At 37.1% G+C, this 12,964-nt stretch overlaps 1 long non-coding RNA gene across 1 annotated transcript; it reads left to right on the top strand.

Moving 5' to 3' along the window:
* Nucleotides 1-8,961: 8,961 nt before the first annotated feature.
* LOC112633459 lies at nucleotides 8,962-10,273 on the top strand. Its single transcript, XR_003121529.1, has 3 exons — nucleotides 8,962-9,322; nucleotides 9,450-9,526; nucleotides 10,108-10,273. It is a non-coding gene; the product is annotated as an uncharacterized LOC112633459 (long non-coding RNA).
* Nucleotides 10,274-12,964: the final 2,691 nt, after the last annotated feature.

Here is a 12,964-nt window from a genome sequence, read left to right as displayed (position 1 = left end):
AGATGGGGTTTCACCGTGTTAGCCAGGATGGTCTCTATCTCCTGACCTCGTGATCCGCCCGCCTCGGCCTCCCAAAGTGCTGGGACTACAGGAGTGAGCCACCGCGCCCGGCCCTTTTTTTTTTATTTTTGAGATGAATTATCGCACTCTCATCCGGGCTGGAGTGCAATGTCACAGTCTTGGCTCACTGAGACCTCCACCTCCCGGGTTCAAGCGACTCTCCTGCCTCAGTCTCCTGAGTAGCTGGAATTATGAGCTCCTGTCACCAAGCGTAGCTACTTTTTTTTTGTATTTTTAGTAGAGACGGGGTTTCACGGTGTTAGCCAGGCAGGTTTTGAATTCCTGACCTGGAGATCCCCCCACCTCAGCCTCCCAAAGTGCTGGGATTACAGGCCTGAGCCACCGCGCCCAGCCCGATTTTTAAAATGTATTTATTTTTTCTGTTATTGCCAAATTTATTTATATGGAAGTGGAAGAGATTTAGTTTATTCAAATCTTCACCAACATAGGGTATTATCCAACTTTCAGATCTTTGCCAATCTGATACATGAAAAAAGTCTGGGTGATTTTGATTTGTATTTTTCAGATTATGAGTGAGATCAACCATCTTTTGTCTTATTTAAATGTATTTTCTTTTCTGTGAGATAGCTGTACATTTCTTTTACCCATGTTTTATTGGGTTATTTTTAAAAATATTGATTTAAGGTATAGATGAGTTATAGATTCAAATTATTGTGCTATCTCTCTCCTTCTCTCCCTCTCCGTGTGTGTGTGTGTGTGTGTGTGTGTGTGTGTGTGTCTATGCATGCCAATATTATAATACTTTAATTATTGAAGCTTTATAGGATGTTTTAATAACTGGAATATCTAGTTCCCTCTCAGTGTTTTTCTTTTTAAGACTTCCTGGCTCTATTTGGTTGTTTATTTTTTCATATAAACAGTTTGGTATCAGCTTATCTTGTTCTAGAAATACTTCAATCAGTATTTTATATTACTATGACATAATAACTATAGGTAAAGTTAAGGATAATTGACATCTTTATGATATATCTTCTTATCCAAGAAAATTGTATGCCTCTCCATCTATGCAAGTGTTTTTTTGTTCTTCAGTAGTTTTTGAACTTCCATCATACAGTGTTTGCTCATTTTTTGGTCAAATTTTTTTGCAGGTATTTTGTTTTTTGTATTGCCATTGAGAAGCCATATTTTTAACTGTAGGCTCAACCACTTTACAGTTCTTGAATTGTATAGTTTGGAAACAAACAAAAAAAAGGATGTCTTCTCTAGAACATATTCAGATATGAAATTCCTACTGAGCCTTTGAATGTAAAGAAATTACTAAAAATGAGCCATAGGTTTCTAGTTGAGTAAGAGTAAAATTTGTACACTCAATTTATTGGACTGGATAATGAATACAAAACAATCAAGCAAGCAAGAGTTAGCTTTATCATCCTAATAATTTAAGAGATAAAATATGGATTTTTATCTGTCATATTAGAATTACATTTAACTTCACTGGTTTAAATCATTTTCAATGTTGTTTTCGTCCCTTTTCCTCTTAAAAAGTCAACAAGCAAGTACATATTAAAGATAGAAAAAGTATAGCTTAAACCACATACAGAACATAACTTCTTAAGCTATGCATCACCTATGCTACAGGACAATCCTGGGATTCTACACCTCCTTTATTTGTGCTGCTGGCTCTCCCGGTGCCGCATAAGCCAACAATGCATGTGCACTCACCAAATGGAGAAGAAGAGCTCTTGAACTGACGTGTTATATTTATAATGTTCCTCCAGTAATGTTTCTTCCTAGCTTAATCACTATCAACCAACAATTCTTTTTTCCCTTTTTTTTTTTTTTTTTAGGTTTCTTGATTCTAACCATTCCATCAATTCCTAGCACTGATTTATTAAATCAGTACATATAAAAGTATATTTATGGCCAGGTGCGGTGGCTCCCACGTGTAATCCCAGCACTTTGGGAGGCTGAGGCAGGCAGATCACCTGAGGTCAGGAGCTCAAGATCATCCTGCCAACATGGCAAAACCCCATCTCTACTACAAATACAAAAATTAACCAGGTGTGGTGGCGTGCACCTGTAATCCCAGCTACCCAAGAGTCTGAGGCAGGAGAATCCCTGGAACCCAGGAGGCAGAGGCTGCAGAGAGCTGAGATCCCACTACTGCACTCCAGCCTGGGTGACAGAACAAGACTCCGTTTAAAAAAAAAAAAAAAAGCATTTATTATACAAGTATGTATCTCATTTAGATGCCAATAACAATATCTTCTCAATACTGCCTACAGCAGACAGAGATTAATATACACAGAGGAAGGGCTACGAAATCATACTGTGTATTTTGTATACTCAGTCAAAAGAAAAGAAGGATTTAATTCCTCCACATCATCTTCTCCCATGTCTCAGTAGCCTGACACCTTCCTCAATCACCTAACTAAAGTGTGGAAAGAATGAAAACTCTTTGAGAAATCTGTGACCCAGAAAGTTAAAAACCAAAAATTATGAAGCATCAAATGACATGCTATTTATCATTTTTCTTCTACATAAAATCCACCACTTACAGACTCTGCTTAGTGGCTATATATAAAAAGGTTCAGTGACTGAGTAGTTTCTATGATTTTAACATGATATATAGGTAAGTATGAGATATTTTTATTACAAAATGATTACTTCCTTATTAAAGAAGCCTTCAGAATAGAGAAAAGTAGGAAGAAATCTGTGATTCATTCATGTTCCTAAATTCAAATACAACCACTCCTTTGACTCTTTTGAAATCATAAATTTATCTGTATATATTATATAATTTTATCCTGTATAACATATTAAAAGCATTTTTCATTTTATAATATATTTTAATTGTGAATAGTTTTAAAGGATGGAAAATAATATAACATTTTCCACATCACTATATAGTATAATTAGCCACAAGAGACTGTGGAATGTAGCAGTAAGTGCATAGCTTTAAAGTCAGACAGATATGGATTCATCAACTGCATGTGTTTCCCTCTGTATGTTCTTCACTTTTTTCCCCACTGATTGAATCACTGATTTTTAGCTGAGTACATGACCTTCCAGAATAAAGATGATGTTTCCTTGCTTTTCCTGCAGCTAGCAGTTCTATTCAATGTGATGTGAATAAAATGGTGTGTGAAACTTTCTGGCTTGTTTTAAAAGTGAGGGCATATGTTCTTCTTTGCCCCTTCCTCCTTTCTGTTGGCTGGAATGCATACACAAAGGCTGGAGAGATGAAGTAGCCATACTGGTCCCTGTGGTGGGCACAGTCCTGAGATTGGGGAATGAAAAGCTGGAAAAGCTTGGGTCTCTCAGGACTTGGTGGAATGCCATATTTGTGCCATCCTGCCTATTATGGACTTTTTATGAGAGAGACTGTATTAGTCAGTTTTCACCTTGCTAAAGAACTACCCAAGACTGGTAATTTGTAAAGGAAAGAGGTTTAATTGACTCACAGTTCTGCATGGTTGGGGAGACCTCAGGGAACTTACAATCATGGCAGAAGGGGAAGCAGGTATGTCTAACATGGAGGCAAGCAAGAGAGTGTGAAGGAGGAACTGTCAAACACTTATAAAACCATCAGATCTCGTGAGAACTCACTCACTATCACGAGAACAGCATGGGGAAAACCATCCCATGATCCAATCATCTCCCTCCAGGTCCCTCCTTTTACATGTAGGGATTATGGGGATTACAATTCAAGGTGAGATTTGGGTAGGGACACAGAGCCAAACCATATCGGAGACTTTAAAAGGTGTTTAAGTTCAAGTTAGTGTGTGTGTGTGTGTGTGTAGGAGGGGCGGCGATGGTGTTTCTATGTCACTCACAGCTTTATCAAATCCTACCTAGTATAATTGTTTTTAGTACTAAACAGTAGACGAATAGTGATTTATCTCAAAACGATATGTATTGTTTCTATAAAAAAACAAACAAAGAAAATCCCAAAAGGCAGCAGGCAATACCAGAGTAGCTTGTTGGCTAATTGCAGTCACTGGGGGCCTAGATTACTTTTCTTGTTTACTTTGTCCTTCTCATCATTTGCTTCTAATCCCTTCATGATCCCAAAATGGCTGCTTCAGCCTCCTGCATCATCTACTCTCATAAAAATGTTCAAAGGCAAGAAAAAAGGGAAAAGGAAAAAAAAATTTAAAAAGACTTGAGGAAGTGATTTTTCAAGAAGCCCCAAGAAAATTTATTCTTAAATCTTATTGACAAGAATTACACCACATGCCCATCCCTAGACTTACTACTTGCAAGGAGATAGGAAGTGCTCTTATCAGCTTGGACTATTCTTGATTTATCTTCTGGTGCTGGGTACCTTTCTTCTCAAACAAAATCAGGCTCCTTGGCAATAAAGAAGCAAGAAAGGTTGAAGGATGAGCCATTAGCCATATCTGTCACCCTGGGCATACCACCTTGGCTTTGGGGCATTATGTGTGTAATGGGGTGACAGTAATGCCTTACTCAGGAAATCAAAAGAGATGCCATTTGAAAGGAGCTAGTAAAATGCATTGCACATACTGGATGCTCAACATACAGTAGTTATTATCATTATCATTATTTCATTAAGTTGATGTATGAGAGTTTACTTAACTGATCCTATTCCAAGAATATTTAGATTATTTGTTGCTTCCTTGGCTATTACATACAGCTCTAAATTAGTATCTTTTGTTATACAACTTTTTTTTTTTTTTCTTTCACTGCTAAAGATTCTTTTCTTGGGTATTTTCCTAGAAGTATAATTACTGGGTCATTCAATACTAATGGAATAAATTGTGATCCTTCTGGAATAGTAAACAAATTACATATGAGTGAGGAAGTCAAACACTTCTTACACCTACCCAGGCAAGAACACTGGACAATACCTGTAGGTAGACTCGGCTTTTGGGAATTAGGAATACACACAAATAGAATCAACTGTGAGACATGTTCATTTTGCCATGATTCCAAAACTTTTGCTTCCAAATATGTCAATGTGGCCTAACAAAGTTCATTGAACTTGTCTTCAAATATCTGGATTTAGGTCTCTGCCTTGTTATTATCCATGTGACCTTGGGCATGAGCATAAACTCTGTGACTCCATTCACCCAATCTGTAAAATGGGCATAATAAAAATGACCCACCTCCCTGAAATGAGTAAATACACAGGGAAATGCTTTGGAAATTGTAAAAAACCATAGAAATATAAGACATGATTATTAGTATCTATGGAAAAGATCTGAGATAGAAAAAAAGAATGCAAACACTTCTGTGTTCCAGACACAGTTCGCAGCTCTTGTTATATACCTCATTTAATCTTCACAACAAACTAAAGAGATAAATACCTTTTTTTTTTTTTTTTTTTTTGAGACAGGGTCTCACTCTGTTACTTAGGCTGGAGTGCAGTGGCACGATCTCAGCTCACAGAAGCCTCCTCGGCCACGCCAAGCCTAAATACCATTATTATGGCCAGTTTACAGGTGAAGAAACTGAGGCACGGAGAAGTTAAATACCTCTTCCATAGTCACGTAGTTTCGAAGACACAGTTTGTCTCTAGAAATCATGAGCGGAACATTAATGCTACACTGTCTGTCTTATCAAATGTTGAGACATCTCTTTCTGCTATCTTAACATCAAGTCAGAAGACTCTCACCTGAGAAGTAGCCTGCATAGCCAACACTTCCCATTTCTCTGGTTAGTGGCTCCTGAATGTAACCACATTGGGCTTCACAAAATGTGAAGCTTGAAGTGAGGTCTAACAGAATATCAGGCACAGGGTGGGCTAGTTATCTATTTTGTGGTTTGGAATGTTCGATGTGTATTAATATAGAGTTTTGCGTGTGATCAGACACGATGAGGACTAAAGAGAAAAAGAGCAATCAGATCTCCTCCCAGGACACACTATGAAAGGTGGTGTTTGTTTCTGAGGTGCTTATCTAATATTTGCTAACAGCCTCTACTGCCTCTCTGCAGCCTCACGTTACCCTTCCTGCACTTAATGTCCTTTCATGCGTTCCTACTCTTGCCTGCCTGGCTAGCGCCTGTCACGCAGAACTGAACTCTCCATCCTTCCTCGCTAAAAACCTAGTCTCAATTAATTTTCTCTTTAAGGGAATTTAATCAATGCTTTTATTGATTATCTAAGGTGTTAAGTATGGAAATGAAGCAATGTGCTAACTTTTCTCCCAGAGATGTATGCATTTTAACATATAGTGGGTGGTAGCTTAATTCACTGATGCTGAAATTTTAGGCATTCACAGACACTGGTGGATGAGAATTATTGGGTGGGATTTGCAACTCCCCTCAAACCATGCCAGCTGAGCCTACTCTGTCACGAACAGAAAGCAAACAAGTGAAAGAGGTAAGGTCAGAGAAAGGAAAAAGGCATCTTTGGCGGACGGAATGTAACTCTGGTTTTCTTTAGAAAAGCAGGTGCCCAGCTTTTCATCTCTTCCTTGCAGTGAGGGATGGCAGTCACCAATGAGATATTCACAGTCTGCTCTGGATTTCTCACCTGGGTGCTTCCTTTCTCTCCTGGTTACTTCCTCTTTCTCCTTCCCTGAAATGGGGACATGGGGCTAAAGCAGTGGACAAAAGCAGTGGCAGCAGCCATATGTTGGTAGCTGAGAGGAAACGATACATTAATCTGAAGCATCTTGGTTTTGACATTCTTTTTTTTTTTTCTTTTTTTGAGATGGAGTCTCGCTCTCCCCAGGCTGGAGTACAGTGGCATGATCTCGGCTCACTGCCACCTCCACCTCCTGGGTTCAAGCGCCTCAGCCTCCCAAGTAGCTGGGATTACAGGCGCGCACCACATGCATGGCTAATTTTTGTATTTTTAGTAGAGACGGGGTTTCACCATGTTGGGCAGGCTGGTCTGGAACTCTGCACCTTGTGATCCGCCCACCTCAGCCTCCCAAAGTGCTGGGATTGCAGGCGTGAGCCACCGTGCCTGGCCAGTTTTGACATTCTTAAACCAATAACCACTAACAAGGTCTACCTCTGGGTGTGGAATTATGTAGGTGAAGAAAATAAGACTTATTAGTTTGAACTACTCTTTTTTTGTTGTTACTTGTAGCAGAACATGATTCTTAATCAATATGACCTCTGGCTGAAATGGACTAAACGCATTTAAAAATAGCCTTCAGTGAGTACCTTGCATCTTCTCTGTCTAAAAATAGCTAAAGTATTTACTATTTATTAACCACCCACTATATGCAAGATAGTGTGTCTGCACCACTGAGATGGCACGTAGAGTATATAAGCACCTGACAGAGGGGGACATGAAACTTCGGCAGCTCGAGTCATTTGCTTAAAGTCATAAAGTTAGTGAATGGAGGGGTTGGGGGTAAACTCTGACCTTTTCCCACAGGGTCTATACACTTTTCCACTCAGCTTTCCTGTCTCACCCATTTCCTAACTAGGGATAGAATGATTGCATTCCCTAGTTACTCACATTATTCCCATGTACTCCATAGGGACTTCACACAGGATTACATTTCCAAATAGAAGTTGACCCATGTTAGACTTACAAGAATTTTTATGATTATTGAAAACATTTCTTACAATTAAATATTATTTTGTCAGATGATCAGAGCTCACTATAAAACTAGCCTTATTCAAGGAAAACATGTAGGGCTCCTACTATAAGTCAGGTAATAGTTTGCAGGAGTAATAGGGGGTGTTGAGTAAGATGCAGGAAGAAAATGCAGGAATCTAAATAACAAAGAGTCTTGGAACAAGACGTGCATTTTAGTCCCTTTGTACTCTTCAGTGTAATTGTCTTTCTTGGCCACCCACTGTATTCTATATTCCCAAACTTCTGGCCCTCTTGCAATTATCCTGACAAGGATCAAGTGAAGGCCATAGAAACAGAGGCATATATCTATTGTCATTCTGAAAAGATAAAAAAACGTAAAGTGCATGCTACTTTTGTAAACATATTTCAAAAGCCTTAAAACATTGACTAGTTATTTCACTTATGGGCATTTATTCTAAGGAAAAAATTATTCACACTGGCAAAGATTTGAAGGAAAGATCTTATTTTCAAGTATTGTTTATGTAACCAGTGTATTGGGACAGCCTGAAAATTAAAATATTGAAATATTAAATCTAAATAATTATATTTGAATATTTTGATGATTAAATAGTTCATTCTGACCATGGAATACCATGCAGTCATTTGAATAATTATATTTGAATATTTGATTTAATATTTCATTCCAACAATGAACTACATACAGCCATCTAAAATATAGCATATCAAAAGAGAAGAAGATTTAAAAACGTATAGCATAATCTTCTGTTACTCTATATTGCCAGTGACAGTATGTGCTGTATAACCTCATATTTATAAAAAATACAGTGCATGAGTGTGTTTCTGTATAAAATACAATGAAGGAACATATGATAAATGTAAATAGCAGTTATCTTTAGAAAGGGAGGCTTCAGAAATATTTTCTTCTTTTAGTTACAAACATTTTCTTATTTTCCACAATAAACATGCATCATTTTTGTTCTAAGGGAAGAAACATTGAAAACAAGAATAATGAAAACTATAAAAGAGCCCACATATACAAGTCACATAGCAAAGTGAATGACCCACTCCTATACCATCTGTATAGACACTGTCAGAAACAAATGTCAGAACACTGTTATTTATTTTGTGCTAACAGAAGACTTTTTTTTTTTTTTTTTTCCTGAGGTTCCTGGCTCTTTAGGAACACGATTCTCCTCTCTGAGCTGATTCTGATTGGAAGGCACCATTATCATGTTCTAAGCAAAGGCAGAACCACATTATTAGCCTTGAACAAAGGGACATAATAATTTTAGAATCCTCTAAAATAGCGTTAATAGCAACTAATGCAGATCCTTTTATACAACCATCCCAAAGACACTGATGCTTCAGTTTAAATGGTTTATTTTTTTCTCTTGCCTTTCCTCCTCCCAGTGTTGTCTTGTCTTTGTGATGACGTGGAGGGACCCACTGACCAGAAGATACATCATTCCCTGCACACTGGCAGGAAATGAAGAGCTGCCAAGTACCAGCCAGAAACTAAATGGAGATTGTTGAAGGATAGAAGGAGAAAATTAGATATGGGCTGTCAGTGCCCATATTTTTTGCATTAAATTATAAACAATATGCTGTTAATATTTAAATCACAGAGGAATATCAGAATAAAAAATATGTGTCCTTGTTTTTCTATCATTTCACTTTCTCCTCACCATGTCAATATCAAAAGTATACTGTATCTTTGTACTCCATGTCATCAGGCATAGTGCATATCTGCAAGTACACAACACTGTAGAGATGGTAAGACAAAAACTTTATTAAATTTAATGCCTGATGCAGAATTTTAAGTTTGTTGTCTTCAACTCAAATGTAATATTTTGGGATTTTTGATACTTATAAGCTTGACAAATCAACTTTATGTTCTGAGTTAAAGGCAAATAAGAAGCATTCAGAAAACTTCATGAACATCAAATGTCAATTGCAACACAAGATTTTGATACAACTGTAAGTGACTCTGAAACATATGGATTGAATTTTCCTTGCAATATTCTAGTGTTTGGAAGGAAAATCTGTGCAAAAAACGTGTTGTGGGTTTTCTGAAACCCCCGAAACTGAAAAAAAATTTTGATTTATTTAGATTTAGAGATGGGATAACCATTTTGCACCCTCGGAAAATTAAGTACCAAATTCAGTTCAGCACTGCAAGGCACAAGGGCCTGAATGAGTGAATCCTCCTTTTCAGTTGTATTGAACTGTTTTAATTCATTCAAACTATGCAATCGAATCAGTGGAAAAGCCTAGAGGTTTCTTTCTGGGGCTGTAACTTCCCCCACATAATCTCTGAGAGCCTTCCCCCAAGTCACCTCCAATAAACATGTACTCTAAACAAACATAACATGCAACCCAAAACAACCATACCACCTAGGTAAAAACTGAGATTGCTATACAAACTAAGCCCCCAGACAAATCTCCCCATCCTATAGAAATTCCGTGTCTCCACTGAGTTAAGTGCATAGAAACCCCAAAGGACCTTTCTGCTTTTACTTTGTTATTTTTGGATCTTATTTCACACTTTGGTCCTTCAGCTTGATTTGACTGGATTACTTCCCAACCCTCAGTAATGCTCCATTGTGGGAGCCTGTGTCTCAACAGTTCACACCTGCCTTTTACTCCACTGGGTTGTGAAGATTCACAGAAGATGACAGGAAGGGGGGAGAAATAAGCTAAAATAAACTTTAGAGGACGGCCCCATTGCTGTGCCTCTCTGATCTTGGTTGTTGTCTACAGAGCTGTCCTCCAAAGACATTGATATGCAGCTGCATTTTAGAAACATTTCCTCTTCCAGGTTAGGAGTCTTTTCCAAATTAAAGATTCAGTCAAGGGAATTGGTTTAGAACCAATTGGTTTAGAACTTCTTCTTCTTGCCTTCCTAAAAACCTAAAATCTTTGCGCATAAACACAAAAACAAAAAAGTATAAGCTTTTGATTCAGGCAGTCTGGGGATCGTGTCTTGGTTCTGCTTCATTGCTGAGTGTATAACCGGGAGTAAGTATCTTCTGAAACTCATTTTCCTCTTTTAACAATATGGAGATACTAGTCCTTCCCTCATTGAGCCATTTCAAGAATTAATAAAATATACTGTTTACTTGACAGAGTGTTTTCTAAGTAGTAGAAGCTCAGTGAATATTACTTTCTCTCCTCCTTTCTTCTAATACCCCAGTATCTACATTTCATATATTTTGATTCAAATCATAAAATTGTTAAATAAATCATCAAGAACAAAGTAAGAATCAGTCAAATTGTCAAAAACAACACCCATTGTCTGTTCAAAGTTCTCCTAATTTTTGATGCCTAAGAATACAAGGTGATTACCAAGCATCTATCACAAAATCACGACCAATCCTCTAGCTTTGTCTTCAACAAATTGAGAAACAATTGAGGGATAATTGGAAAATGAAAAATCTCTCTCTGTCTTTCTGAAATCAGTAAGCATTTAAAAGAGAAATAAACATGTAAGTTTAATTAGAAATTTTAAAGAAGATGGATATCTTAATTTTTCACACACTTGATATAAAAAACATGCATTTATTTTTCCAAGACTCACAAATACATTACAAAATGTAAAGATTCCTGCATTTTTCTCTACCAAGTACCAAACACTGGCTTGAAAGATATTTGCTATTAGCAGGCGTTGAGGACTAGGTAAAAAAAAAAAAAATTAGCCAAGAGAAAGCAATGATTCTGATTAAGTAAATTCCATTGAACTCTTTCTAGTAAGCATTATTCAGGTCATGAATGCTAATTTGTCCTGCAGGGGGACTGTGGGTAATTACCCAGAAAAACTATCAGCTTTATTGAGTTGCTACAAAACAGTATTACTGAATGGTACACTGTAAAGGAAGACAACCTTGATATGTACTCACAGAAAAGGGTATTTTTTTCCCCTACTGGGAAGATTTTATAGCCTAGATAGAAATGATAACAAATGGCATTTTGCTTAGAAAAATAAAGTCACATTGGTGTCACTTCCTGTTTAACAGTCAAATAAAATTTCTGACATGCAAAGACATGTATCTGAGAAGTGCCACCATGATACCCGAACAATTTTAGCTTTTTGCATATTTAACATTGTGTAGAATCAGAACCATCTTAAAAATGAAGCAAATATGGCACATTGGCCGCATTCCAGCAACTACACAGAACTGCTGACATTACTAAAATCTAGATAATTTAGTCCCATATGGGAATCCATACCACAATTATATTGTCCCTGCTTCGACACAGCCCTGATTTTGCACTTCTTTAAGCCCGGCTTTTTATAATTTTAATTCCCTTCACCAATAAAGCAATTTGCATTCACATAGTCTCCCTGTAAGAAAGAAAGAAAAAGAAATGTGTTACATGACCTTGGTCTCTTTAGAGTTGATTACAAGGAAACAAACTCTTCAAATAACCCATTCTCTCATCTTTTTTTTAAATTGATGTGAAACATCTCACTATAAACTGTAGAAGGCTGTGCGTAGCAGGCTACAGGCTTACATATTAAAATGTAGACGTGTTTAAAATCTCCCATTTGCTCATTTAGCACGATGAGGTAAAACCCATACTAAGTCTGCACAGACATACATTATGGACAAACAGATAAAGAGATAGCATTACCGTTTGGAACAATGGAATACATTATTCCATTATTGGAATACGCTATTATAAAATGTTGAGATTTTAAAAGGTGTTTTTACAACTTCTCACCCTTTACTGAAATAATTTGAAAAATGTGCTTGGTTGATTCACTGAGGCCTACATTGACACTTTGTAAGTGTTTAAAGAAAAAAAATGATTTCCAGAATATTGTTTTCTCTATAATTTGGTCCAAACAGTGTCAAAGTCCAGTATTCACGTGAAACATGATTTGCTTTTGACTCATTTTGCTTGCCTTAAAAGACAAAGCAGCAAATAAGAAACATGTGGAAAGTAGAATCATATCAAAAAAACTCTGATGAAAAAAGTGAGATTACTAACTTAAAATAAAATACTTTGATCACTTCTTCCCCGCTACACAAAGAAAATAAAGGTGTGAGTTACCCATAGTTATTAACAGTAATAGTTTGAGAGAACTGACATGTTAAAGAGGTAATCATTAATCTCGCTAATCATTTGTATGTTGAGAAGTATTTGGTCTTTGGGGTTTTCTTGTATGTGTCTATGTGTGTGTGTGTGTGTGTGTGTGTGTGCGCTTTTTTTTTTTTTTTTTTTTTTTTTTTTGAGATAAGGTCTTGCTATGTTACCTGGATTGGCCTTGAGCTCCTGGGCTCAAGGGATTCTATTGCCTCAACCTTCCAAGTAGCTGGAACTACAGGTGCTTGCCACTGTGCATGACTTGTCAGTAGTGGCTTTAATTCAAAGAAAGACAACATCCTCCAATGTACCAGTGGCATTTTGTCT

Source organism: Theropithecus gelada, chromosome 1, assembly GCF_003255815.1.
Source record: "Theropithecus gelada isolate Dixy chromosome 1, Tgel_1.0, whole genome shotgun sequence".
In the NCBI taxonomy this organism is placed as follows: domain Eukaryota; kingdom Metazoa; phylum Chordata; class Mammalia; order Primates; family Cercopithecidae; genus Theropithecus; species Theropithecus gelada.
This window is presented reverse-complemented; position numbering and strand designations above follow the sequence as displayed.